This window comes from Amphibalanus amphitrite, unplaced genomic scaffold, assembly GCF_019059575.1.
Source record: "Amphibalanus amphitrite isolate SeventyFive unplaced genomic scaffold, NRLGWU_Aamphi_draft 000078F_arrow, whole genome shotgun sequence".
In the NCBI taxonomy this organism is placed as follows: domain Eukaryota; kingdom Metazoa; phylum Arthropoda; class Thecostraca; order Balanomorpha; family Balanidae; genus Amphibalanus; species Amphibalanus amphitrite.
Window position 1 is genome coordinate 981151 of NW_024881574.1, and position 26635 is coordinate 1007785.

Genomic DNA, 26635 nt, shown 5'->3' on the forward strand with positions numbered 1-26635 from the left:
CATCTCTCCGAACCACGACAGGAGCACCGGTACTCTGCCTGCAGGCTGCATACTGTAAATAATTGTACTGAGTACTCGGCCTGCCCAGAGTACCGCGCGTGTGAAGACTTCGGTGCACTAGTGCCCTCTGCAGAGATACTCTGAGGCGAACGGAACTAACAGTTTCAGTAGCTGTCGCCTGTCACTAGAGTATAGGTACAGCCAGTACGAATCATATTTATCATTGTAGGTACCCTACAGCACGGGATTTTTTAAATAAAAAACATGGGACAGCAGGGGCTCCCTTAACCCGCGCCCCACTGGGGGGGGGGGCTATTTATAGCCCCCCCTCCCGTTTTTCTGCAATAACTTCCAAACCGCTTGACGGATTGACGCCAAACTTTCAGTACCTTCGGCTGCATCAATTTGACACCTTGTGTCAAAATTTGAACTTCGTAGCTACCATAGGTCGGCCGGAAATGACGTCAGAGTGACGTCATGTTCGTCCGATTTCGACGCAAAACATTGAACCACGGCAATCGCTCCCAAGAGCTCAGTTTTTAAGCTAGATCCAATTTCTTTGCATGAAAGGACTCAGAATTGACCGCGCTATCAAACTGCTATCTCGGATTTTCAAAATTTTGAAAATTTCGAAAATTTGATATAATAATATTCAAAATTTATATTTTTATATTTTTTTCAAAATTTTTTTGACTTTTCGAAAAAACCGGAATATATGTGACAGAACGCATGATTATGACTAACTCTAGCAAGTTTTAGCTAAATATCTTCAAAAATGACCAAGTTATACGCATTTTTGCAAAAAAATCACAATTATTAATTTTTCAAATCAATTTTTCAGTACGTATTTGACATCGTACACCAATATAAATGGCACCATCGTGTTTCTGAGCTCAAACTGCATCCAATAGACACCTTTTTTGTTGAAAAATTTTAATTTCAAAATTTGACCTTTTTTGACCTAAAAGTGACCTGACCTAAGCTAAATTCGACTCAAAATGACCTCGAATGACACAGACGACATCAAATTCGAAATCTATGGCCTAAATGGACCATAAAACATGTGTCACGTGACCAACGCATGCTATAATATTTTCGTGACCTGTGATGACCTGACCCTGACCTGAAAATCAAAGTACAAGTTTGGTACCCTCAAGTTATCTAGAGCATCTGTTCACGAGTGTGGAAACCAAAAATGAGCCTGATCTGACTTGTACGACGGCGGCCAGAGCCCAAAAGGTGAACAAGCCAGTGCTAATAATTTTTACTTTGACCTGACCTGTGACGTCATCGGTGACCTCGAGGTCAATGAAATTAAGTTTCGCTCGACAGTTTTTCCGGGGCTATCAGACGCCGTTTGAATTTTGACGATCGGCCCAGTAGTTTCGGAGTTAGGAGGGGGGGGCTATGAATAGCCCCCCCCCCAGTAGGGCGTGTTATACACAGACCCCAGTGGGGCGCGGGTTAAAGGGACCCTCCCATCTTAACATTAGATTTGAGTTGAGATAGCCAAAATGGGGTCCCTGGCTCACAATTACCGGTTTCGGCACTCACAACATCGAGAATTGCCTTAAATCGGAAATATTGAATTTCAAAATTGCAGCATTTTGATTCAGAGGGGCTAATGCATAGGAATACCCCTCTGAATGTGTGACGTCAGCGCAGATATCTAACGATTTTTGAATGTTTGACTAAAACGTTTTGTAGCACGCGGTGGTAGGTATATGCTGCTTTGCGCGCAATAAGTGCCGCGCTTCCAGCTGCCAAACTATTGCTTCCAAATAAAGTCGCTAGGAACAGCGGAGATCCCAAAAAGTAAACAAAAGTGAAAGTGTACTCTTAATCTTATTAATATCTTGAAAACCAGTGGATATTTTTCGGTGAAATTTGGTAGATATTCGTTTTCGCTCTTTCTGAACCGAGCGACATCACTTTCATGCCAATGGGGTTGGAAACTCGATTTTTTAAGAATGTATAGAAATGATCAAACTGTTTTCGCAGAATTTATGGTGCATACAATTTCCTCATAAAATCAATATGCTAAGAGAAATGGGAGAAGACAGATAGAAAACCCATTTTTCAAAGTTCTTGAAAAAGTCGCTCTTGATGCTGTTACTGGCTGTTACGTCACATGTCACCTTCTGCGGTTGACAAATAACGGCGCATCTGGCGCACCACCGATTACATGTTATTTCTATGTGTGAAAGAGGTTGTTTGTTTCACTCTGCCATTCGCGCTGTTTTTAGCTTTAAAACTATGCTAAATCATTCACGGATGAAGGCTCAGTGTCAAAAATTGATGCCCTGCCGTGTACTGTTCCCATTTAACATTGAGCGCGTGGTAAACATTTTGTGTACCTCGAATTTTCAAATGAAAAACATGGTGAACCGGAAGATGCTGAAGAGCAAAAGCTGTTTCTAATACGTATTTGGCATAATTTACAATTAAACTGTTAACCTTTCTCTTATCTTATTAATAATTTCTTTGCTCTTTTTCATAAAAATAACTGAAGGCGTTGAGTGCCGAGGTAATTTTTATCTACCGTGCCCTAACTGACCAGCAACAGCAATTTATCTATACGGTGGCAAGGGAGACTGTGAAAGAAGCATAAGATGGATTTTAAACAATTCTTTTGTGATACATGAAGGGCAAAGTGCAGGAAAAAGCGTACAAGTCCTGTTTTATGCCAGGCTGTTGCAGTAGCACTCATGAAACTCCGAAAAAGATCTTCGTTCATGTCCCGAACAACATTACCCTGAGGATGATCGTCTGCAATAGCAAGAAGAGTTGATGCAAGTATGTACCTGGATATCTACTAGTTAGTCAGCGGTATTGTTGTGATGATCACTGTGAGGTGAGATATTTTGTGCAAGGTCTGAGTGTAATGCCCAGGAGATGACCTCCGTTCGCCCCCTGACCGGTCAGGGTTATAAAATTTGAGTGGATGGCGGTCCGTTTGGGGTTCAGATGTCAATTGTATTTTGTTACTGTCAAACAATACATGTTATGCTGGCAGCGAATGTGTGTAACGTCGGTTTTCGAAACAGAAGTTAGAACTGTAACGGCAGAGTGCTTGCTGGTCTCATCGTAAGTATTGTAACAGTATTGTAAGCATTGTCAATATTGTAAGTATTGTGAGCATTGATGTATGGTAGATATCACCTCACATGATCTCGCCCTCAGATAACCCTCTCCGGTGTCCCTGTCAGTAAATGGCACCTGGATCATTACAGATAAGATAATTTGTCATAATTCTTAAAGAATTGGGTGAATTTGACTCGTTTACTCGAGGTGCAGGTCGCATTTCAATATTTTTCCATAGGCTTGCAATGTACATAAAGGTCACGACTCTGACCTAACCTCAGGTCACAGATGAAAAATTCTGAGGTATACAAACGACACATACTGCAGGTACTGTTTTGAAGACTTGATAAGAGGAAATAACTTCGTGAAAAACTCAAGCTCTGACGTGATTGCAAACTTTTCTGAGGTGGGGTCAGCAAAGGTTACCTGACCTGACCTGACCCGGCATTTTTTTTTTTTTTTTTTTTTTGCTGAGATGTGCGCAATGAGCATTTAGGAAAAGTCACCAAATATGAGCTGAATGTCTCGCGGCGTTTGACAATTGTACAAGAAAATCCTGAAAGGCCTCCCCGTCCGAAATAGGGTTAATGTGTATATGAAGAGTTGCAGATGCCAAATATACCCAGATCTAAGACTGCAGTTCCCAGCGCCGCTGCAACGTTTTTAAAACAAACATACATAGGACATACAAACATGTTTATTTGCATCTGTTTTGGATAATAGCAACTCATGGCGCCATCACCCACGATAACTGTTAGGATTTGAGGTATATTTTTATTTAGGCCATTAGTTTGGCTGTAATGTTTATTAATATTAGTTGGGCGGAGTTTAGTAGTTTTTTTAGTTAACTTGTGGTATGTTGTGCTGATTGCGGGTTGTTCAAACCTTTCAAATGTAAGGACCTTATTGAACTCAACCCTACCCCTACACTACCCTACATACGACTGGACGCTTTCCAAGCCCACAAGCATCACCACGCCGAGATGGAATGTAGCCGAGAAATCACCCTCGCCATCTGCTCTAGAGCTAATCGTGTGGGGCGGCGTGTGGGGCGCCGCTTAGCCTATGGGGGTGCACTTCTAGTGGATGGGGGACGGCGGTGCACCTGCACCCCTTTCATATGGAAAGTTACTTCCCTGATTACAGCTCCCCGTATTGCACCTAATCAGGGAACGGCCAGCAAACGAAGGAACTATTTCTGGATGACAGGCGAATAACCGCTCACGCAAGGAGCGGAGCTTGGCTCCGTCCAAAGTGGCCAACAAAGCAGACAGAGGCAGCAGCCAGCATCACATCTTCCATCAAAGAACTGGTTTCTGGCTTGGAAGATGAGCTCCATCTTTGTATCCGAGTCGTTGCTGTCAGGAATCAGCTGGTGTAATGGAGTGAGACGACTAGCCATCGTATCAGAGCTGCCTGGTCCTCGTAGCATTTGCACCGATTGTTCTCGATTGGACTCTGAATTCTGTCCCTCCTGCTTATTACTTGAGGCATTGCTATGTAGCACAGTTTCATTATCCATGCTTTGCAAACAGTGCCATAACAACACAGTTAATTAATCAGCAAGATTCTTTGCAAGTCCCAATATAGTTGACTCGCACGCGATTTGAGTGCAAAAATCAAGAGCAAGTGTCAACTTGTTCCATTAAAATATTTTGAATATTGACCTCAAAAATGAGTAATTTCCAGATAAAATAACAGCGAAATCAGTTTTCACTTGCCATTAAAACTCACAGATATTGAAGCTCCACTATTAAAGGAACATTTTAGTATATGTCATTCTTGATAAAACTTCTTAGCCACGCAATACCAGCGCAAAATAAAGAGACACTGAAAACACGACCAATCACTCCGATTTACCATAGGGAAATACATAGAAAATGTATGCCTCAACTGCGCCAAATATACAGACAGCCATATACCTACATGTGACGTCATTACGGAGCGAGCGAAGCGAGCGTAGTCTTTCCTTAGATTAACGGAAATTTCTGAGTATGAGCGGCCGGCCGGCCGGCCGGCCGTGGTCACGCTTTTGCGAGGCTTATATCTCAGCAACCACTTGACCGATTTACATGCGGTAATTTTTGTAGGGTAGCTTCATTCCTTCTACCAAGTATTGGACTATTCCCGATGCATGTGGGTGACCCCTTATGCACGTGCCACGTGCAAAACGAAGAGGTGTCACTTTTGCAATTGTTGCAATATCTCGGTAACTACTTGGCCGATTGCGCTGAAAGTTGGCATGTAGGTAGGCACCCACTATGCAATGCATATCCATGTGCCAGAGTTGAGGTGCTGCTGCACGTGCGCACGTGCAGGGGTCGATTCCAGATCTCGAGAACGGCTGGACCGATGGCGCTCAAATTTGGTACATGGTTAGGGACCGGTTAGTAGGGTGCCGTGCAAAAGTCAGTTGGGACCCATTTTGCACGTGCGCACGTGCAGGGTGCCGCCTCCAGATCTCGAGAACGGCTGGGCCGATTGTGCTCAAATTTGGCACATCGCTAGAGACCGGTTAGTAGAGTGCCGTGCACAACTCAGTTGGAGGTACCCCCTCGCAATTTCGCACGTGCAAGGCTCACCCTCTCGCTCGCTCCGTTAGTCGCCCCAAAAGGCGTTATACTGGTGATTATCCCGACCAATCAGAAGCAAGTTGTTTTCAGTCACAATTAATTAATCTCTGAGCTAACTAGGTATTTTTTTAACAAATTGATTTTAAATTAAATCATTAAAAATTCTGAGCTTTCTTATTTTACCAAAACATACAGAGCATGCAGATAGGTCCCACTCCCAACCCTATTCATAAACTTTTTTGAAGGTGGGAGGGTCCCTTTAACGTTTCGCTGGAATAGTAGATGCAGCCACTAAATTATCGGAGTGTGGCGGGAAAATACTCCAGATCCAGGGGGACGGTACGGGCTCGGCCGCTACAACGCACCACGCTTCTATATGTGCCTATGTTAGCATTTACATACATAAATTATTTTTTTTTACATACACAAATGTTTATTTGACCACGTGACAGTCAACAACTGGTAAAAAGGCCGTACATGAGCTCCTGTGTAGTGGTGGCACCACATGAAGAAGTGAGAAGCATCACAAAAATTAAAAACACAGTGCATTTCAAAAGAGCTCCGAGCATATCTACGTGAAGATCATTTCCTGTTCATTAGATCTATGGCATCATGCATACAGATTGAAGTATTTTAGTTCCTCTTATATAAAAAGAATCTGCCTTTTCGCTGTGCTATTGTATTCAGCCCAGACAAGCTGACAATGCTGTCAGTCATGTCTATCTGTTGCACTGAATTGAGCCACATTTTGGTTTGGATTCCGCATAGGCGTAGGAACGGGGGGCTGGGGGGCTTCTTCCCCCCCCCCCCACACACACACACACACTTTTCAGCCAGTTGTTAAGTAAAATCTTTCATATTTATTTTTGATTTCAATAAAAAACTAAGAGCATGAAATGGTTCAGCAAGGTGCACGGTGAGATGAGCACAAAACTGCAAATAATTTCTTCATAGGGGTATTGGGACTCCCACAAAGTGACATTAAAGTTTCACTCCCCCCCGCCCCCCCCCCCAGTTTTCGTGAGGTTCCTACGCCCATGTGATTCCGTTCATTCCATTCCATTGAATAGAGCTGGTGGCGTAGCATAAACGGTATTGCACTACTATTGTGTCAGACAAACAGATGGCTCTACATAGTTGCAGCAGCAACATGGAGTTACATGGCGAAAATTAGTCTGAAAGCACAGCCAGCAGCGGCAGCAAACGCACTAAACCGTGACTGGGATCCTGCTGCCATCCCACACTCCCTCATGGTACTCACACGTGGAACCGTGCGAACGGGACGGCAGACTGATGCCATGGCAGACAGTCCTTGATGGTGCCTATGTCGTATTGTGTGCGATGGTGATCGCATGTCTCATGTAATGTAAATCGCATGCATAATGTAAATGGAACGTAAGTGTTAAAGTAAATGCTACCAACTCCGACTCCGGTGTCGGAGTCAACATTGCAAAGGTGAAGGTCATGCTGTTGGCTCGAACATATTACGCTCGTTGACCGTTTTAAGACAGAGTTCGTCAACATAAGGTCATGCTACTGTTTTGGACGAGTGTTTTCATCGAGAAAGGACCGTGACTGCCCTTGAGAGGGGTCTATCCATCCCAACCCTCTGTAAGTTCAAGGGCAAATAGAGATGTCAGGAGTCGGGTTGGAGTCGGAATCTGAGTCGGAGCTGATTTTGAGAAGCCGGAATCGCAGTCAGAGTCGAAGTCAACACAAATTAATCGATTCCGCAGCCTTGCGCATGTAATGCATGTTCTAGAAACGTGTGTATTCTTCAAGAGTACACGTCAACAAAATGGAAGTGCGAGACAGACAGTTTACGCATGTAGGTGACTGCGCCGACGTCACTGGGCCGGATGGCGCCTCCCCCCCCCCCCCCCCTCTGCTGTGCACATCCCCGCTCAGTGCAAATGCAGCTCCGGTATGCCAGAGGTGAACAGGGCCGGGGTCGGACGAGTGGCAGTCATGACAGACCTGACCCGTACACCAGAGACTGCAGCGACCAGAAGGGTCCACAGGACGTGAAAAGCTCCATCGACCACAGCTGAACACCGAACGTCGAAATGGTAAGCAGACTAAAGTGATTGTCGTGAAGTGGTGTCGTGGCTAAAGCCTAAAGTGATTTTTTTCTTATAACTCCTTTGCAATACTGAAAAACTGTGCTGTATCAATATCATTTATATGACAGAATCAGGTGTAACCAGTATCGTTGGCTGGAGTTAGCCTAAAGGTGTTTTATGGAAAATGTGCTTCAGATTCAATTTGGATTCAATTCACGCTCTTCAACTCGACCATATATCGAGGGCGATTTAGGTATAGTACGTACTCAGTAGTCAGTGGAAACAGAGCACGTTCTCACGTGGAAGCGACAGACTTGTGTCATAATCATTATGTCATAGACTGTCGGACGTCGGTCTTTCGAAATGTCCGTGTATTTGTTGGGTGTCATTATGCTGCTTTGATTTGTTGTGCGCTTTTACAGATGTTCGACCACGGCAAACTAGTTTTGTGCCTCGTTTTGCTCGTGAGTAATTAGGTACATACATGTTTGCATATTGCGATCTATTAACGGACAAATATGCTAATATATGGGCAGGAAATAAATACATGAATGTTTTTTCCAAACACAGTTTAAATGGAGACGAACCGGTGCGGTATCACTCGTTTGTTAGAAATAATAAAGCATTTGTTGGCGAGATTTGCCGTAAGTTTAGCTTCTATGTGGTTTCTGATTGACGTTTTTACCCCGCCCCTAAAAAAACATCTTGGCATAATATTTTGCTCTTGTTGTTGTTGTTGCTGTTTGTTGCTGTTGAAAATGACATTTTCAATGCGGAGCATGCTGCAGTGGGATCTCTGCAGTGGGCAGTGACTACTGCTGGCTCTTTTGACAGTCTTCCTTGTATTCCATTTCAGAGTTTCGGGGCGGAGAGGTCCGGAGCTGCACCACAGGCCGCCATATGTAAAGAACACATCAAGGCGAAATCGAAGTGCATCGGTGTCGGTGCATATGCGAATATCGTCGGTATTGCACAGTGGTGTGTGGACAACTGCTTCAACAATCCGTCCTACTGTCCCTCGTCCCACTGCTACTGCTACTGAGGGTGGACTGCGCGAACCTGGGACTGGCCTACTGGACTCTGGGACTGAGAATAACGAGCGCTGAGGCACCAGCACCCGTCCGACTGCACTGACCTGAGCACATAGCGGTGAATCAAAGCCAGGGCAGGCTGGGATAATGTGACTGATTCTTTGTCTATTGTTCAATTTGTCCAATGCATGCACCAATGGAGTCTGGAGAATAAAATAGCACGAGGGTTGTGAGTCTGTGACGTGTTTTACGATACCCCCCCCCCCAAAAAAAAATATGTTGGTCACATTGTTAACCCATGCCTGACTGAGAGTGGGCTATACAGTAATAAAGCCTTCCGCCGTTTTCTGCAGCATCTTCAAGACGATGTTTCGTTTCAATGTTCAGTGAAGACGAGGTCCGCACGCTAGCGCCACCTGCTGAATGGATAAACGTACTTCTGCTTGCTGTCAGCGCCATCTGCCTCTGTTTGCCAGGTGGCGCTAGCGAGGTCCATTCTGATAGCCGTCCGCGTGCTGGAGCTAATCGGTGACGGGTCGGTGGGGAAATGTAGGTACTGTCACGTTGTAAATGTGTTTGTGGCTGTGATTGGTGTCGACAATTTCAGAGACCTCAGGCTCCAGTGGCTTATCATTTAAATAATTAAGTGCACAAAGTTTGCATGCTTATGTTTTCTATCTCCAATCAATCCGTTCTTCTTAGGTTATCCCCACCTCAAACCCGTGATCTGTGTAGGATGGTTACCTCAGGAAGGTAGCCAGGATTTTGCTCAGGGAGGGGCCACAGGTCGCGGCCTAGGGTCGTACCCCCTCCAAAAACGAAAAATCCTCGGTTTTGACCCACTATTTTTGGGGATGGTGGTACAGCTGTTTTTGATTTATTTTTATTTTTAATTCAATTTTTTGTTTTATTTTTCGCCTTCAGGGGGGGGGGGCATGGCCCCGTGCCTCCCCCTTGGCTACGTCCCTGGGTTACCTTCATCCGAAATGAAACTCCTCAGGGGCATGCTCATTGCTGAGACTAGCGTGTGGTGCACTGGTGGGGTGACCGTTTGCGGGGCTGGTCGGCCTGTCCGTCGTGACGACTGACGGACTTAGTCCCGGCGGCACTCTCGGGTGGCCGCCCAGACCAATATCCCCCCACCTTGTTCCTGTCATCTTTCCGGTGCTCTGAAATCATCTCGTCAGAGCGAAAAGAGCCTAAAGGTTAGGCCCTTTAGAGCCTAAAGGTAAGGCCCTTTTACTCCAACAAAACAGTGCAAAACAAAAGAAACACAGCTCATTATGCGCAACTGTTAATTTATATCTGTTCTAATCGTTCCACTACGTGTCAAGAGATAAATACGCAGCATGAGTTATGAAAGTTAGTTCAGAACGGCAAGTCTTCACATACAAAACCATGCCTGCATGGCTTTGTTCATATTCTTCCCATTCTCGATTCTCGCCTCATTTCAGAAGCATGCCTCTCATACCCAGCACCCTGCCCATAATTACATACACGGCAGCCCCTCTCTCCCTTCTGCTTCTGGTCTCCTGTAACTGTAAGCGACAAAAAACGACCCCCGAAAATCTCCGGTATGTGGCCTGGCCCATAGCAGAAACAACGGCCCAGTACCCACCCTCTAGAGATCAGCATAACTCACGCCACGCCTACTGTTCGTCCTTTGTTTGCGCTTCAGAGGCAGCCCCGTCCTCACGGTTGCCGGACAGAGGGTTATTAAATCGATTAGCGCCGAAGATGTATGGGATACATTCTACAACAGCGCACGGCACGGGCCGAAGGGCTGTGTGCCAAGTAGACGTTGGCATGAGACAGAAACTATTCACATTGGTGTGAACCGCCTCCTCGGCATTTTAAACGTTGACCGACATGATTGCATTCCATTGTGAATGGTAAGGACTGGAGTTGCAAAGTTCTGTTTATGTGAGCTTGATACTCACTTCAATAGTTGTTACCTGCAGTACCGGAAACGTCTATTTTATATCAAATTGTGTCCAACTTTTTACTAACGTCTGTTTCGTACCAGCAGCTGTTTCATAGCAGCAGCGTATAGCACAATTCAGGCACCGAAACATTCATCTGTTTTGTCTCTTCGTCCCATCACAGGATATCCCAACACATCACTTCGCCGCCATCCCCACTTCACTTTACCGTCAGCACCACATCATGCCACGTCACATCACTGATGGCTTTTCTCACGGCGTGGGCCACCTTCTGCGTCACCCGCGCGTCTCCTCCCTCCCCCTCCCCTCCCCTCTCCCTGATAAAATGAATGAATGAAATCAAAGGACCGCATCCCCCTCCTGCTGAGACGCCTGTCCCTACCACACCCAAACTGAGGCATCGTTTGACAGGCCTCTCAGGAGCTGGGATTATCGGCTGATGGATGGTCGGGATGGGACGAATTTCTATTGAAGGAGTGAGATCAGGCTCATTAGTAAAAGGATGGGACAGTGGGATTGAATGGAGATGCCGGTATGAGAGGCTCTGTGGCGTCTCGGACGCGGCTGGCTCAGGAATACAACTGTGGGACAACGAATGATTGTGAAACGGCCAGGCCTTGATTTTCTTATGCATAGCGCAACGCTAACTGAATATAGCAACAATGCCGATTGATTTTTATCTGTGAGAACAAACTTTCTATCTTCCCCTCTGCATTGACAACAAATTAAATCTTCTTCCGTATATAACAAAATACGAGCGTTAGTCATGCTAACGATAAATATGTTTGTGTAGATGCACCAAATCAAAGCCTGTCGAAAAGGGAAAATATTAAATAACGAAGTAAAGATCACACTGCAGACGTCTGACCCGCTGCCACCCGATTCGGTGTCCTCAGAAAAAGGAAAAGAAAAAATACACAGATGACCAGCCACTAGGCCGTGACTGTCGTTTTCCGTAAGCAGCTTATGACAACAGCACACTTCATATCTTCTTTACTTTTTAAAACAAAAGCTTGGTCTATCTTATCTAAGGCAATATGCCTTATCGTCTTGATAACGTTCCCTGACTCTTCCTTCCTCCCCGCCTATCCACCAAACTACCCAGACCAGGCAAGGCAAGCATTCACCACCGACGTTTCTATCGTCGCTCCCCCCTCCCCCCTCCCCCCCCCCCCCCCGCTGCCATGCGCCGTCCACGGCGTGGTCAGCGGTGCCCTTTGTCCCTCGGCTGGGGGCCGGCGCCTAAGATCGATCCAGGCAGCCCGTCTCCGCCGCGCCACTCCCGGGATTATATCATTGGAGTCTGTTGCGGCACGGTTGCCATGGAAACGGCCGGACGCCGCCCCATGCTGAGAGCCGGGCCGGGGACGGGGGAGGCGGTCTCTGCAATAGGTACCTATGTAGGCCGTGTGGGGTCTGCGAAGGGCGGAAAAAGATGAGACTGTTCGACCAAGATGCCCATTGCCCAGTGCCCACCTAAGGACAACTTTGGTAAATGTTGGATGTGTTCGGTTTACTTTATTTATCTAAATGTTTTGCAACGTGAAAATATCCTTTCTGGAAAAATATGCTGTTTCACTTCGTTGATATTCCTGGCGTTTTATGAAATGTAGCTCCTAAATATAGGTACTATACTGGAAAAGCAGCAGGCGATCATGGAAACAATTTGCATGTGATATCTTTATCATCTTATGCCTTTTCATCGCCAGCGCAAAAAGCCATTTTATCTCCACTCATGATGATGCCAATAAAACAATATGATTTTTTTACAGTTTATCTCTTGCCTTGAGAATCGTTAGAATGTTCTACCAAGTAGGTACCATGTCATTAAGTGCACGCACTGCACTCGCACATTTAGTTATCCTCAGGCCCAGAAAACCGCCAATATTTGCCTTGCAGTTTTCCTTCTGGCCTCTCTACACATAGGTAGGTACCACGAATCGCCACCATTTTTGGCTACCATTTCTTCATCTTACCGCCGTCTTTTCCTTCCAGCATCTCCAGCTGGCCAATAGGAGGCTGAGTCGGCCCCAGATGACGGCCAATGGGGTGCTGCTCTCGGCAAATGTGGGCGGGGCTACAGCGTCGCCTCCGATGTGACGACGACAAGATGAGGGATCTGACCGACGGATGCTGACAGAAGTTTCTTTACATTTTTTTCAATGGCATTGACGAGTTTTGGAAACGTATGTTGCTCATCAACACTTCGCTGAATGTTGCTCAATTTTATTTACTTCTAAAGGCGATGATATTTTTATTGCTAATGATTTCGTTCCTTCACTGCATCCTTATATTTCTACGGATAATGGAAAAAATCAACAAGGGATTGGTGAAAGGTCATTCAAGAGCACTGATAATTTAATTCATTATTTCATATCACTTCAAACTATCAGGTTATTTAACTTTGTTTTGATGACAAGCATTTCAGCTACGAGCACAAATTATTACGGAGCGAGCGAAGCGAGCGTAGTCTTTCCTTAGATTAACGGAAATTTCTGAGTATGAGCGGCCGGCCGGCCGGCCGGCCGTGGTCACGCTTTTGCGAGGCTTATATCTCAGCAACCACTTGACCGATTTACACGCGGTAATTTTTGTAGGGTAGCTTCATTCCTTCTACCAAGTATTGGACTATTCCCGATGCATGTGGGTGACCCCTTATGCACGTGCCACGTGCAAAACGAAGAGGTGTCAGTTTTGTAATTGTTGCAATATCTCGGTAACTACTTGGCCGATTGCGCTGAAAGTTGGCATGTAGGTAGGCACCCACTAGGCACTGCATATACATGTGCCAGAATTGGGGTGCTGCTGCACGTGCGCACGTGCAGGGGTCGTTTCCAGATCTCAGGAACGGCTGGACCGATTGTGCTCAAATTTGGTACACGGTTAGGGACCGTTTAGTAGAGTGCCGTGCACAAGTCAGTTGGGACCCATTTTGCACGTGCGCACGTGCAGGGTGCCGCTTCCAGATCTCGCGAACGGCTGGGCCGATTGTGCCCAAATTTGGCACATCGCTAGAGACCAGTTAGTAGGGTGCCGTGCACAAGTCAGTTGGAGGTACCCCCTCGCAATTTCGCACGTGCAAGGCCCACCCTCTCGCTCGCTCCGTTAGTCGCCCCAAAAGGCGTTATACTGGTATAACATTTAGCTTTCCATAAAGTAAGAGATCAAGAAGGTTTGTTTTCAATAGAACACCAATCACCATTAGAGTCTCTCAGTTTTAACACCTCTCTCTCTCTCTCTCTCTCTCTCTCTCTCTCTCTCTCTCTCTCTCTCTCTCTCTCTCTCTCTCTCTCTCTCTCTCTCTCTCTCTCTCTCTCTCTCTCTCTCTCTCTCTCTCTCTCTCTTTCTCTCTCTCTCTCTCTCTCTCTCTCTCTCTCTCTCTCTCTCTCTCTCTCTCTCTCTCTCTCTCTCTCTCTTCTCTCCCCCTACCTCGCCACCCAGCCCTCGACTACACCCCAACAGACGCTCTCTCGACTCGCCCTCCCCGCTCCGCTCCGCTCGGGGCGGGGACGGGGTGGGGGCGGATCGATGCCAGCGGCGGCAGAGATGAGGGCGGGGAGCAGCGTCCCCCCCCCCCCGGTACCCTGACCTCTGACCTGGTCGATGGGGGTCGCCGGGGTGACCAGGCAGCTCCGGCGTACACAGACCGTCGTCCCGCGGGAGGGTGGGAGTCCACCGACCGACCACTGCGGTCTGACCGGCGCGGGACCGGGCGGAGGGCGGGCGGGGCTGGGCGGGGCTAGGGCGGGAAGTGAGGGGGATATAGAGTCACTTAGGCGCATGGGTCAATGGGTTTGCAAGACAAGCAAATGCACGTAAGACCACTGACTTTTTTTCCTTTGCGTACTTTTTTCATTTGTCTTTTCGCACACGCGGATGTCATACGCTTCCCTTTGTACACGTCTGCAAGACAGGCCATCGGAAGCAGAGGGGGATACCTATGATGACATGCGAAATGAAGAGGATAACGAGCTAGTTGTATTTGCATCAGAGATAGATACCAAGGAGAAAATGAGAGACTGTTGGGAGAAGAGAGAGAGAGAGAGAGAGAGAGAGAGAGAGAGAGAGAGAGAGAGAGAGAGAGAGAGAGAGAGAGAGAGAGAGAGAGAGAGAGAGGAGAGAGAGAGAGAGAGAGAGAGAGAGAGAGACAGAGACAGAGACAGAGACAGAGAGAGACAGAGAGAGAGACAGAGAGACAGACAGACAGACAGACAGACAGACAGACAGACAGACAGACAGACAGACAGACAGACAGACAGATAGACAGACAGACAGACAGACAGACAGACAGACAGACAGACAGACAGACAGACAGAGAAACAGTGACAGAGAGCAGACACATGAAAGCGAGGAAGCGAGAGAGAAAACAGATAAATAGCATTTGCTGAAGAAGAGTGATAAAAATACACACTACAACAAACATTACGCAAAAGTATTGGCTGAGAATGCTGCATGTCTGATTTTTCAAATCGCTTATGTGCTTTTATTTTAAAAGTTGTTAACTCTAACTAATCTCAATTCAGCATACAAATAATCAAGTATACCTAACTGATCATGTTGCATTTATAGACTCCTCACCTGATAATCAATCCATCTTATGACCAGTGACATGGTCATTAGCTGCGCCACTGGCGGGCCGCCGATTTCCATCACCTACCAGCCTCGCGTATTGTTCGGCTTTCCACCCTAGCTGAGCCCGTCAGGCATCAATACCTAACCAACACTAATGACGATAGATCGCTGACTTGACTCCCCTTACCCGCGGATCCCTGGTCGTAGTCTTCTCTAGACTCTAAACAACCTGATCTTGACTATGGGTAGGGTACGGTAGTAACCACCATCTCTAACGTAATAAAAGTGTTGAATGTGTTGGCATTTAATTTTCCATCATTGCGACTACTATTTCTATTCGAATTATTCGGCTCATTCAAGCGAATTGTATGTACAACTCGAAACAAGGTTATGGCTATGAAAATGAATCTCACATAGGTCGTGAATTGTGAAAGGTCTGTCTGTCTGTCTGTCTGTCTGTCTGCCTATTTGTCATCTCTCTTTCTCTCTCTCTCTCTCTCTCTCTCTCTCTCTCTCTCTCTCTCTCTCTCTCTCTCTCTCTCTCTCTCTCTCTCTCTCTCTCTCTCTCTCTCTCTCTCTCTCTCTCTCTCTTTTCTCTCTCTCTCCTTTTCTCTCCCTCTCTCTCCCTCTAAAAAATACATTTCTTTCTTTCCCCTTCATCCTTCTACTTTATTGCTAGTTCTTCACTCAACATTTGCAATAGTCCCGCGTGCAATAGTCCCGTGTCGTTTCTCTGATCCGCTCCATCCCTTGAAAGCCCCCCCCCCCCACCGCCTTCTCATATGCATAGCAATCAGTAGCCGCTGCCCGGCCGGCCATAGACGAAAAGAGATGACCGCTAAAATAGTAATGCCTCGGACCCGTAGTCATGGCAACCATGACCAACGAAGCCGCCGCCGCCGCTCTGGTGCGACGCACCGCCGCCGACGGTCACCGCGTCGGCTGCGACGAGACGACGGCACGTGGCGCTCAGATCCGCGTCGGCACGTGCCGCGCTCGTGCGATCGGCGGCGGCACGTGTGCAGGTGCCGCGGGGCAGGCAGGGTGCCGCCACGGACCAACACTTGTCGGACTATCTGGTGTCGTCATGGCAACGGAGCCAGGTGTGGCAGCGGGCGAGAGGCGACGCGTCGAGACCGACGGCTTTTCACAGTGGTGGCCGCGCCGGCGACGGGAGTGATAAGCGCCACGGATTTAACGTATCGTGGACGGCACGTGACACGGACGGCACGGGTGACGAGTGACACGGATCACGGACGATAGGAACGTCACGGAACTGGACAGTGCGAGTGGTACAGACTGTTCTGGAGTTACGAAGTGGTACTGGAAAAGATAGAGGATACTTCAGATTGTGGACAGGATACATTCAGAAAGGTGAGTCAGTCTTTATCTGCATAAAAACAAAAATGCTAAAGAAAGAGAAGACTGTGAAAAGGTTTTGGTTTGACTGCATCGTGAGGCGATCTATATCTTACCTTTTACTCCGCTCGTTATGAGATGTTGCCACTGAATGCTGATATTTAAGACAGGCGAAAGCATTTATACCTAATGGTTAAGTATGCCACTCAAATTCTATATGTTATGTTGCCTGCCCCTATGATACAATGTAGATCATTTTAAAAAATTTAGCTACAGATGATAAGTCTGGTTGATTGATCAATGGCAATGTCGCGGTTTGGGGATGAAGCTGCGAATAGCTTAGAAAAGTGATACATTAGTTCCGTTCGAAGGAACTAATGTATCACTCGAAGCGATCACGCAAAAAGAAAAGATGTTTTCGATTTTTTGAGGAAACATTCTGCGGACGTGATATGTCTGCAAGAAATGCATGTGTCTCCTGGGAAAGAGCATTTATACCGAAATCAATGGGGTGGTCGAGCATGGTTTTCTGCATATACTTCTACTGCGCGTGGGGTTGGAATTTTAATTCAAAATAAAACAAGTTGTAAAGTAATTGATGCATATTCAAACAATAAAGGCACTTTGATATCAGTAACAATTGAAGTTAACGACGCCAAGGTGAAGATAGTTAACATTTATGGACCTTCAGAAAGGGATGACTCAACTTTCTTTAATGAGCTGTTTGAGTTAATAGATACAAATAACCAAGATCATTTGTTGATATGTGGAGATTGGAATTTAACTTTAAATCCAGAACTTGATACTTACAATTATAGTGAGAGGGATAGACGAGTCAATTCTCGTAAATTAATAGAAAATAAATGTGCTGAGCTTGAACTACATGATGTGTGGCGGCAAATCAATGGAAACAAAAAGCAATACACTTGGAGGAGAAGCAACCCGCTAAAATGCGCTAGGCTCGATTTTTTCCTTGTATCAGAGTCAGTTTTAAACAAAACAGTTGAATGCAGCATTCTCCCAGCGTATAGGTCTGACCATTCTCGTGTGTCACTGGGTTTGAAATTCAGTTCTGAGGCTCGAGGTAGAGGTTTTTGGAAATTAAATTGCTCCCTCCTAATGGACTTGGAGTACTTGAACATGGTTAAAAGAGTAATACAAGACACAGTCGATAGCTATGCATGCCTTGTTTATTCTGAACCTTACGTTAACCCGCGCACCGACGGGGGTCTGCGCCAACTTCGCACCGACGGGGGGGGGCGGATGACCGCCCCCCCCTGAGATCTCGAGAACGAAGCAAGATAGCGACAAGCGGTAAACGGCATCGGATACGCACGGCCAAGATCTACAATTTTTACTAAGGTCATTTTCAGGTCAGGTCAAAGATGACGTCACAGGGGTCGAAAAAGTCAAAATGGCGGCGCTAGATATGGAGAGAGTTTTTTCTCGAATAACTTTCGAATTAGTCAAGATAGGAACAAACTAAGGGCATCATCGTGATCCTCTCGTCAATCCGCATCGAATGATATATATGTTGACCTCGAAAGGTCAAGGTCAAAGGTTGACCTCAGGTCACGTGACCTCGAGGTCATCATGTATATCATTCGATGCGTCTTGACGAGCTGAACACAATGAGACCATCCACGCGTCTGTATCTTGTTCCTGTACGGAGTTATTGGCCAAAAACCTTTGGTGACCTTTGATGACGTCACATGACCTCACAGTTGCCCAACAGCAAAACAGACCTCAAGGTAGTGAAGGTTGATCGTATATGAAGTCATGTATGGTATATGGGGCCATTCCGACCTGTTTTAGTGGTAAAAACAGGGAGTTGATTTTTCCCCCATTGACTTATAATGGGGAGGTCGCGAAATTGACCTGACCTTAGGTCACCGATATCAAAATTCCGAGATATACAAATTGTAGCTACCAATGACCTAATAATATCCTGCGACTTTCAAAGGCCTCCGACATCTACTGTTGCTCTGGCACGGTGACAAAGTTGCAAAAAAGTGACTTGAGGTTGGGTCATTCAAAGTGACCTGGTGACCTGACCTTAAAAGGTAGGAGGTTCAAACTTGCACACCATGTGTAAAATTGATGAGGTTATAGTCATACTAAATTTCGCGGCGCTACGCGCCGCGGTTTTTCCGCTATTCGCGAAAAACCTCAGGGGGGGGCGGATATCCGCCCCCCCCCCGTCGGTGCGCGGGTTAAAGACATTGAAGAACGAAATCGGATACAGTTCACAATTAGTGATGGCCTATTCCTGGAAACTCTACTGATGACCATCAGATCAAAAACCCTAACTTTCTCCATAAGAAAGAAAAGATTAAGAACAGAAAAGGAAAGGGCCCTGTTAAATGAGCTACAATATTTAGAATCTCTGCCTCAGCCATCAGCAAGAGACAATGAGCTGATAGGAGAGAAGCAGGCCGAACTCCAGGAATTAAGAAAGCCTGAAAACGAGGGTAGAATAATTCGGTCTAGAGTGAAGTGGTATGAAGAGGGGGAGAAAAGTTCGTCAAGCTATTTTCTAAGACTAGAAAAGCGAAATTATGAATGCAAGGTAATACCTAGTCTAAAGATAGGTGAGGAAGTTGTGTACCAGTCGGATGAAATTATTTCGGCGCTAGAGCAGCATTACCAGGAACTCTTTATGCAAAACACGGGCTACTCAAGGGATAGCATGACTGACTATTTACAAAGCGTTTCGCTGCCGAGACTATCGGATGCGCAATCTAGAATGTTAGAAAAGGACCTGACGATTAATGAAATAGGAGAGACTTTGATGGGGTTGAAAAACAACAGAACTCCAGGATCAGATGGTTTCCCTTACGAGTTTTTCAAGATTTTTTGGCGTGAGTTAAAATATTTTGTGCTTAGATCACTAAATGAAGGTATAAAAACGGGAAAGCTAACAATCACTCAGAGGGAAGGTATTATAACCTTGGTACCCAAGCCCACAAAGGAACGAAACTTGATCTCTAGTTGGAGACCTATAACTCTATTGAATTCAACGTATAAGATTCTTTCAGCAACAATTGCTAATAGGTTAAAAAAGGTATTAAACACAATAATACACCCAGATCAAACAGCATTTTTAAAAAATAGGTTTATAGGGGAGAATACAAGGATAGTTTATGACATTTTGAGAGACACTCATCGCAGAGAGGAAAGGGGACTTTTACTGTCAGTGGATTTTAAAACTGCGTTTGACGTGATGAGCTGGCAATTTATCGAGCAATGCCTGAACAAATTCAATTTTGGGAAAAAATTCATAGACATGTTCTTGTGTTTGCATAACGATATCTTCTCACGCCTGATATATAATGGACATGCATCAAAAGGGGTGATACGGCTAGAAAGGGGATGTAGACAGGGCGATCCGATATCGTGCTATTTTTTTATTATAGGAGCGGAAGTGTTAGCCGCGAAAATAAGGCAGAACAAAGACATTACAGGAATCGTGACAAATAGTTCACACGTTAAGATAGTCCAATACGCGGACGATACGACATTCTTCCTCGATGGTTCGGAGAAAAGCCTAAGGGCTGTTTTCGGAGAGCTGGGATGGTATGCAAAATTTTCAGGATTACATCCTAACGTATCCAAGTCAAACGCCATGTGGCTAGGAAATATGGCCTTCTCAGACACGACAATCTGTCAAGATATTGCTCTGAACTGGGGAACAAGAATTAAACTGTTAGGAATAGTGTTTACGCCTTTCTGTTCAAACATAGTAGAACAAAATCTTACGTTGAAGAGAGATGCAATTCTTAGGATTATTGGAATGTGGCAAACCAGAAATCTTTCACTGATGGGCAAGATCACTATCTTTAAAACTCTGCTATTATCTCAAATCACGCACGTATTATACTCTCTTCCGAGTCCGAGTGGCGACCTTATAGGTGAGCTAAATAAAATATTTTTCACGTTTGTATGGGGTTCTAAAAGAAATCCACTTAAGAGAGCGAGACTTTGCCAAACTGTTGAAAAAGGTGGCTTAGGCATGATTGATCTCAGCAGCTATATAATGTCTTTGAAGCTAGTTTGGATTAGGAGACTAGTTTCGGAAAAAAATGGAACATGGCATTCGCTTGTGCCGGAAGATATAAAGAAAGAATTCGTTTGGGATTATGGAGTCAGAGCATTAAAGCAAGTTGTGAATAAAGTCGAGAACCCCTTCTGGAAGGATGTATTATCGGCTTGGATGATCTTCACAAAAGCATTTCATATAATGGAAGAGCAAATACACTGTGAAAACATTTTCCACTCGGACTTTACTAAATTTAAAACAAAGGAATATGAAAGTTGGAAGAGAAAAGGTATACGACGTATTGGTGATCTTTTTGAAGGTCATAAATTAATGACATGGAGAAGATTTAAGGAGTTTTACCGCATCAATTGCAACTTTCTAGAGTACGTCGGACTAATACATAGTCTGCCAAGGCATCTACAGAAGAATCAGCCTGAAGTGTGGAAGTATGAACAGCCTTCAATATCAGCACGAATAAGGTATATTTTGAATAATAAGGCGTTCACTAATTTGTTTGCTGAAAGTTTGATGCAGAATAACGGGGGTAAGAAGGATATCAACAGAATAAAAAGTAAGTGGATACGAGATATGAATCATTACGAGCAGTTTTCGGTACTGTCAGTAAAGCGTTGCGTTGTATCAACGAAATATGTAAGTTTTCAATATAGATTAGTGATGCGCGTGCTTACGACAAATACATTCTTGAGTTTGATAAACATAAAGGAAAATGACAAATGCTCCTTTTGTGGCATTGAAGCGGAATCATTGATTCATCTATTTCTCAATTGCGAACATATAGTAAGCTTTTGGAATAAAATATCGGAGAGCCTACAAAGGATTGGTATGAGCGAGATATCAAAGAAACAAAAAATTTTTGGGGACAACGATAATTTACTTATTACCCATATCACTACCTTGGCAAAATATTATATTTATCAATGTAAATGGGGCGAAACAAAGCCTAGTTTTGTTCAGTTCATGAACCGTTTGAAACAAGATATGGAAACTGAGCATTACATTGCTAAAAAGAATGACAAGGAGGAGTGTTTCCATAAGAAATGGGCTATGATGAGACCTTTGCAAAGGTAAAAGTGACTAATGAACATTAATCAGCCACCGCTCCTATGACCCATCCGGGCCAACCCGGGACCGGTCTCTTCGACTGGGGCCGGTCGGCCGGCCGGGCGTGCGGGGCGCCGGCCCTACAAGTCGACGGCTCGCACGCCCGGCCGGTGGATAGGGGGAGCCGCCCGCGATACCGTTCGCCGGGCGGCTCGGGCGGTGGCTGATGGCCCTTGTGGGACTGTGTAAAATATGGATGTGAGCGGACTGTTTGAGTGTTCTGTTTGTCAAGTGGCTATGTTAATAAACGTCTGAAAAAAAAAATTAAAAAAAAACATTTGCAATAGTCCCGCGTGCAATAGTCCCGTGTCGTTTCTCTGATCCGCTCCATCCCTTGAAAGCCCCCCCCCCCCCACCGCCTTCTCATATGCATAGCAATCAGTAGCCGCTGCCCGGCCGGCCATAGACGAAAAGAGATGACCGCTAAAATAGTAATGCCTCGGACCCGTAGTCATGGCAACCATGACCAACGAAGCCGCCGCCGCCGCTCTGGTGCGACGCACCGCCGCCGACGGTCACCGCGTCGGCTGCGACGAGACGACGGCACGTGGCGCTCAGATCCGCGTCGGCACGTGCCGCGCTCGTGCGATCGGCGGCGGCACGTGTGCAGGTGCCGCGGGGCAGGCAGGGTGCCGCCACGGACCAACACTTGTCGGACTATCTGGTGTCGTCATGGCAACGGAGCCAGGTGTGGCAGCGGGCGAGAGGCGACGCGTCGAGACCGACGGCTTTTCACAGTGGTGGCCGCGCCGGCGACGGGAGTGATAAGCGCCACGGATTTAACGTATCGTGGACGGCACGTGACACGGACGGCACGGGTGACGAGTGACACGGATCACGGACGATAGGAACGTCACGGAACTGGACAGTGCGAGTGGTACAGACTGTTCTGGAGTTACGAAGTGGTACTGGAAAAGATAGAGGATACTTCAGATTGTGGACAGGATACATTCAGAAAGGTGAGTCAGTCTTTATCTGCATAAAAACAAAAATGCTAAAGAAAGAGAAGACTGTGAAAAGGTTTTGGTTTGACTGCATCGTGAGGCGATCTATATCTTACCTTTTACTCCGCTCGTTATGAGATGTTGCCACTGAATGCTGATATTTAAGACAGGCGAAAGCATTTATACCTAATGGTTAAGTATGCCACTCAAATTCTATATGTTATGTTGCCTGCCCCTATGATACAATGTAGATCATTTTAAAAAATTTAGCTACAGATGATAAGTCTGGTTGATTGATCAATGGCAATGTCGCGGTTTGGGGATGAAGCTGCGAATAGCTTAGAAAAGTGATACATTAGTTCCGTTCGAAGGACTGCTTCATACAATGGTGGGAACAGAGCTAGTTGGTTTTGCATTTCTGCTTGTAGCAGCCTTGGTCTGTTGTGCTACGCAGTTGAATTTCGCAGGACAAGGTACCGTACACACATGATATCAGGCAGGTGAGTTTCCAGACGAGTTATCTCAGTTTATTGAGCTTCGGCACTTCCGTTTATGAATGTTGTTACATTATTTCCAGAGCGATTGACCCTTTCAAAAGGTTGATATTTACTGCTTAATATCTCTCATTTAGAAAAGAAAATTGATACTATAGTTGTAGCTAGCTTTAGCCAGACTTGTAAACGACTCAAATTTTTTTTGAGTCGATTCTTTGTTTGAGTCTGGAAATTTGAATCGATTCATCAAACGACTCATGATGTTAAATTTAATTGATTCGAATCAACTCATGACTCATCAAGTTCCTCGATAAAATGATTCGAATCAACTCATGACTCGAGCAACTAGCCAATGGAATGATTTGAATCAACTCATGACTCACACATTTTGATGAATCGATTCAAATCAACTCATGACTCACACGACATTTTTATTGAACTTATTTCATTCAACCCATGACTCACTATAGGCATTTGTTGATTATTTGACTCAAAGCTATGATAAAATGAATATGCCGCATACCACAATTGTATTAAGCAGCATAGTAGGTAGCCTTGACCAAAGATTCAAGCAGCTACCTAGTAGGACTAGGTACATAGGTACCTACCTCACACCTACCTATCTTCAACACTCAACAGTCAACAGTGCAATGTCAGATAAATTTGTAAGTAACTCTGAGAGACAATTATAATATAAGTAAGGACTAAGGAGTAGCATAGTAACCTATCTCTTATTATTACCTAGAAAGTCTTATTTGAAAATTCAAAAGCACAAGTTCCGAGAGGCATTCATGTTTTTTTTAATCAAACCTTTTCTACATGATAATGAGAGAAATGTTACTACTTCTTACTTATCAAATAAGATTATTCAAACAGTACAAACTCAAAAATAGGATTAATCCCACCTGTGAAACATTCAGCATCACCATCAGCAGGGACTCCATGGGCCACGAGGGCATGTGAGTGGCTCAGGCCTCAGAATCAGATATGATCTTGAGTTGAGACTCATTGAAAGTAGTTAATGTAGGTATACAATATACATTCTCCAAACGGCACCTAGTTTAGCAGTGCCAACTGGCTGCGGACAAGGAATATAAAAAAATATTGTTAGTCTACCAAATATTGTTAGTCTACAATTTTAGATTAAAAATGACGTCATTGAATATTAATCGATATCAGGAGCACCGCAGCACTGACCAAGTGGCTCTTTTGGTAAAAATAAATTGTCATTGGTGCAATTCGGGCAACGTCATCCGGCCAATTTGTCACGAGATTCAGACGTGAAAGTTATCAACTGCGCCATTAATGTAGTTTTCTTAAAACATACTATAACTTTCACATTCTATTCTCGAATTCATGACGTCACTCATAGTACCTACATATTTTAGGCGAATGTAGATCGCTGAGGAAATATTTCAAAGCCCCTCCTTTACATTATTCTGAAGATTCTATGATGTCATAAAACAAGTTTCTTTTTAAACTTCTATTTCATGGGAAAATGTGCATTTTGTGGTTTATTGGCAGTTGAGCATCGCAACTTTGCGGTTTATAGGTGAGTTTATTTGTATTATAGCATAGCCTATAGGTAGTTTATAGGCTATAGGTAGTTTGGGCGTATTTGACTCTATAGACGCCCAAACTCTTATGCTGTTGATTGATTATTGGGACCAAATTGGGACTGGGAGAAGGGGAGGCAGCCGCAGGTGTCAATTCTGACTTCTGACATGTAAAATGTAGGTACCTAGGTAGTGTAGCAGGCACTTGGTTTGGTAAGACTAAGTACCTACCAACTGCCAAATGCTTTTGGCTCATTAGGCGCCTGTGCCTGAGCCTCTGAGGCTCTTGTAAGCCTGAAATATGGAGTTAAGTGATGGCTAAAGCTGAGGGGGTGATCTAGCATTGATTATTAGGGTGTTGATGGTGACTTGTAAACGACTCAAATTTTTTTTGAGTCGATTCTTTGTTTGAGTCTAAAAATTTGAATCGATTCATCAAATGACTCATGATGTTAAATTTAATTGATTCGAATCAACTCATGACTCATCAAGTTCCTCGATGAAGTGATTCGAATCAACTCATGACTCATCGAAAAACGGTTTGATTCTGAGTCGATTCACGAATCAACTCAGAGTCGTTTACAAGTCTGGCTTTAGCTGAGCGTCTTAAAATCAACACAGCAAGGCATTGGTGTGAAGTGTGCATAAGCTTGAGTATTTCCGGCCTTATCGGACTCGACGGACACCGGCGCCGTGCCGCTCTCAACAGGTTTTAGTTGGCTAACCGTGTGGGTCTTCTGATGTCGCTGATGAAAAAGAAAAATAAGAATACTGTAATTCAATCCCTCCTGAACGTAACTTCACTGAATGGCAGTTTTAACTCCCTTTGCGTTATACGATTTCGCTAAGAAGATAAACTTAAATTTGGGACATCATGAGGTCTCGTCGACTGGCGAAGTGCCTCCAGAGCTAGCGACAAGTGAGCCAAACCCACTTCTCCGAAGCAACGGGGAAATGTGCCACGGACCAGGAAACTGAAGCAGCCCCTGATCGGATCGGCGCCTGTCCTCTGTCTTTTCTTACCTCACTCCATCACGAACGACCCTAAATATGGCCAGACGTCGCGTGCCCAGTGCGTGCCGCTGATACTTCTCCTTTCTTTTGCGGTTGTAGGAAACTTGGTCATCGCACCGGCGTACGAGCGAGAGATTGCCGATAGCCTCGTGCTGCTGCTCGGATTGTGACTCGCTATCTGCACACCCGGGCACAGGTTGAGGACAGGACAGGAGCGAGGACAGTTGTCCTCCTCGTTTGAAGATAACAATCTAACGCTTCAATGGCAAGAATGGGAGAGTGAGATGAAAATAAAACTAAAGTTGGAATTAAGTTAACAACTTAGGCGCTGATTTTGCGTATTGTTGTTAAGCTTTGACATGTTTCACATGAAAAAGATATATCTAAAACACTGTTTTCCATAATGGAAGCATGCAAATGGAAGCATATATCAAACAGCTGGGGCGTTAGCAGTTGCGAACACCTTTTACCTGTCTTGATGCAATTTATAGCTGAGAAAGGAGGCGTTGGTTGAGTCTGCTTAGAAATTGTTTCCTAGTATTCAAAAACAAATGTTTGGCTAACCTTTTCGAGTTACTAATGCCCCTGTGTGCAAAGGCTTTGAAGTTGATGCCAATATTTTTATTCAGAATGAGCATATTCCCATTATAATGTTGATATAGTCGCTATCTGATTATGATAAACCAAAGTGCACCACTAACACCACTCAAACAACTGCATCCGCATTCCAACCTAACACTACCAGCAACATAAAAGTCATTTCATGCTTTTCGAGTCTATGGACGTTGAGATATTATAAGCAAGTCATTTTAATAGTCAGGTAAAGCTTCTTAATACCCTC

The 26635-nt window shown here is 45.1% G+C and overlaps 1 protein-coding gene and 1 long non-coding RNA gene across 2 annotated transcripts in view; both read left to right on the forward strand.

Annotated features, from left to right (window-relative positions):
* Positions 1 to 7614: 7614 nt before the first annotated feature.
* Positions 7615 to 8980, forward strand: LOC122379458. Its single transcript, XR_006256187.1, has 3 exons — positions 7615 to 7726; positions 8143 to 8184; positions 8577 to 8980. It is a non-coding gene; the product is annotated as an uncharacterized LOC122379458 (long non-coding RNA).
* A 13308-nt stretch (positions 8981 to 22288) lies between these two features.
* LOC122379459 (ras-responsive element-binding protein 1-like) overlaps positions 22289 to 26635 on the forward strand; it is a 123272-nt gene continuing 118925 nt past the window's right edge. Inside the window, exon 1 of the mRNA XM_043361699.1 lies at positions 22289 to 22745. The gene's annotated coding sequence lies outside the window, so the exon portion shown is untranslated. The remainder of the gene's footprint in view (positions 22746 to 26635) is intronic.